Below are 3,760 nucleotides of genomic sequence, written 5' to 3'. Positions count from 1 at the left end.
ACAGACATTCTCTCCCCTGGCTCCAAAAATAAAGTAATGTTTCACAGGGTCTGGGTACTAAGTTGTGAATGTTTCCTTTTGGGAGCATTATCCAACTCAGTACAGATACTGATGGAAATGATATATGAGAAAGAGAATACCTGATAATGCAAGAGAAAAGCTGAGATGTGTTTAATAAATACAAGGGTGGGCAAAATAGGTATACAGTTGTAAGTACTCAAAACAGAGTTTATTGTTATAGTCTTATTAATTATTTTGTTATTTATTCAAATTACAACCGTAAACCTACTTTTGTCCACCCCTGTATTCTTGAGAAACTAAGAGGAGATGGAAATTAGTGCATGAGTTGAGTACATGACAGTTCTCCCATCATAAGGAGAAAATTCTAGGATATATGGGTAGATAGGTGAGTAGATGGGGTGATATCTTATAAAACTCATGATTTCTTCAGTTTTTTCAGTTATGAAGCAAAGCTATTGCTTTAGGGTTTTTGTTTTGTTTTGTTTCCAGAGAAGACTGAGATGAGAATTTTTGTGCAAGTATTTCTTAAGAAAATACTGTCAGGAAAGGCTATAAAGAGAGAGGGGGAAGGAGAAGGAGTCCAGAAATAAGACATCAGAGACAGTCCCATAAATCTTCAGTGTGATCTTTTAGGGCAATTCTGGAGTGAAATTTTCTTGATCAAGGGCGAGTGAGCTGAACTTTCACACAAGAATATGCATCAGTCATTGTTTAAATATTTCTTAGAGGTGTTAAATTCTCATTACTTCTATTATAAAACATGCTCCTTTAATTAACCTGAGATAGTCCTTGGGGGGGGGGCGGGGGGCGGGGGGGAAACGCCCCAGGTGATGGCTGTTGAAGTGAAAGCACTCTGAATGCAAGGGCTACGTAAATAAATAAACAAATAAACAAACAAAAACCACTCAACTGTTTATCAGGGGAGCATGACACTATTCAGTACAATCACTGATTAAGAGTAAGGGTGAACCCATCTAGTGTTGCTCATTGGTTGAGCATCAACCTATGAACCAGGAGGTCACAGTTCAATTCTAGTCAGGGCATATGCCGGGTTGTGGGCTGGATCCCCAGTAGGGGGGCATGGAAGAGACAGCAAATTAATGTTTCTCTCTCACCATTAATGTTTCTATTTCTCTCTCCCATCCTCTCTCTGAAATGAATAAAAATATACTCTGAAAATAAAAGAGTAAGGGTGAGAGAGAAAATATTGGAAATAGAGAAGAAAGAAGAAAGAATAAAATAATTGTCTAAGAGGATAGATGAAAAATTGCAGTTGGGTAATACTGTTAGAAAGAACTAAGAATCTACTATGTTTAAAATAAGATCAGTCACCAAAGTGTAAGTTTTCCTCAAGCACATTTAGCACGGAGTAGGAAGAAAGATGGATTTAGTCAGAGTTGAGGTTTCACCCAAAAACTATGACAGAAACAGAAAGATGGAGGGAGTGATATATGCAAAAACTATTTGCAAGGGAATTTAAGTTGGGTAATATAGGAGGAGAGGAAAGGTGAAGAGTTAGAGATCATGAATACATTTTCAGTTAATCTAATTGAAAGTGGGTTGTAAATTGTTAGTGTTGATTGAAAATTGTTCGTTGATATAAGCTAGAAAGAGAAAAAGGCAATAGAAAAGTTGAATGTTTTAAATTGTGATGAGAAAGGTGGTGAAATTATTCTGAGGTAGGATCACAGGGGAAAAAAAAGGCTAAGATAAAATGAAGGACAGAATAACTAAAAGACAGTCAGGAAATCAAGACCTCAAGATGTTAAAAGGAACATGCTTGTGAATATTGAAATCACAAAATATTATGATAACTAGAGGCCCAGTGCACAAAATATGTGCACAAGGGTGGGGTGTTGCTTAGACCAACCCGAACCCTCTCCAATCTGGGACCCCAGCAGTTGGACATCCCTCTCACAATCCGGGACTGCTGATTCCCAACAGCTTGCCTGCCTGCCAGCCTGCCAGCCTGATCACACCCAAACCACTCCCCTGCCAGCATGATCAATGCCTAACTGCACCCCAGCTGACCTGGTTCCTCCTAGGTGCCCTCCTCTGCCAGCCTGGTTGCCCCTAAGTGCCCTCCCTTGCCAGCTTGATTGCCCCTAACAGCCTCTGCCTCGGCCCCCACCATCATGGCTTTATCCAGAAGGATGACCAGATGGATATCTGAAAGATGTCTGTTCTAATTACCTTTTTATTAATAAAGATAACATATATGCCCTTAAAAAGTTATGTTATGCCCTAACGTTAGGCTCATTGAATAGAGCATCGGCCTGCAGACTGAAGAATCCCAGGTTCGATTCAGGTCAAGGGCATGTACCTTGGTTGTGGGCACATTCCCAGTACAGGGTGTGTAGGAGGCAGCTGATCAATGTTTCTCTCTCATCAATATTTCTAACTATGTATTTCTCTCTTCCTCTCTGAAAAAAAATTAATAATCAATAAAATATTTTTTAAAAAGTTATACAGTATTATTTTACATGCTTTAAATTATACAGTACATATTCAAACTATTTTATCATTTTTTTCCTAAATATATTTTGTTGATTTTTTTCATGGAGAGGAAGGGAGAGAAATAGAGAGTTAGAAACATTGATAAGAGGGAAACATCGATCAGCTGCATGCTGTACACCCCCAACTGGGGATGTGCCCACAGTCAAGGTACATGCCCTTGACCGGAATGAAATCTGGAACCCTTCAGTCCACAGGCCAACGTTCTATCCACTGAGCCAAACTGGTTAGGGTGTCCCACTTCTTCTTTTTCTTCTTCTTCTTCTTCTTTTTTTCTTTTTAGATTATCCCCATTTGTAAATATGGCATTAATTACAATAATTTTCCATTGATTTTTAGAGAGTGGAAGGGAGAGGGATAGAAAGAGAGAAACATCCATGTAAGAAACATCCCTTCAATTGCCTTCTTTAGGAGCCCTGACCAGGGATCCAACTTGAAATCCAGATATGTGCCAGGTATGTTCCCTGACCTGACCTGGTATTGAACCTGCAAACTTTTGGTGCACAAGATCATGTTCATGCTCAACCAACCTATCCACTTCAGCCTGGCTGTTATTCAATTTCTGGAATTTTATTTCAATGAATTCTTACAAAGTCTGTGGTTTAGGTAATATTCACACTTTGCTGATGAGGAAAAACAACCTCTTCCTTTTGAGACATTATTCTTCCCTCATTGCTGTGTTTTTCTGCCAGCCTCAGAAAGACTCTTGACAGCAGTTTCACTATATATCCAGAGTCAGAAGCATTTTCTCACCACTACCCTCTCTACAGCCTCCTCTGCACTGGTACTGAGGCTGTCCTGGAGGGCACAGAGGCTAGGTAATGGAGACAATAACAGCATGTGGACCCCTGGAGCCACTGTATCCACCTCTTCTCTCTCAGCCATTCTCCACCATGCTGGAGAAGGCTGGGCTAGTATCTTCCAGAAGCTCTGTGCTGCTTAGGCCAAGGTTTTTGAGCTAGCTCTTTGGACACCTGATGTGCTGCAGGTGATGGAAGTGCTATTTTTAGATATTTTTTAACACCTCAGCGCTGAGGTAAGGCTTCACTTCTTGATTCTGACTCTACTTCTCAATTGTGGGACACCTACAAAAATCCTTAGGCATTCTTTGACTTTTTCTCTTGCCAATGGCCTTAAATTCTGCATGTACACAGCCCCTCCCACCAGCTGGGTGTGGGCACCACATCTGCAGGAGAGCATTTGTGGCCAGGACATTTCTCTGTGT

Source organism: Pipistrellus kuhlii, unplaced genomic scaffold (assembly GCF_014108245.1).
Source record: "Pipistrellus kuhlii isolate mPipKuh1 unplaced genomic scaffold, mPipKuh1.p scaffold_m20_p_3, whole genome shotgun sequence".
Classification (NCBI taxonomy): Eukaryota; Metazoa; Chordata; class Mammalia; order Chiroptera; family Vespertilionidae; genus Pipistrellus; species Pipistrellus kuhlii.
The sequence above is the reverse complement of the archived record's forward strand: the minus strand, read 5'-3'. Positions refer to the sequence as shown.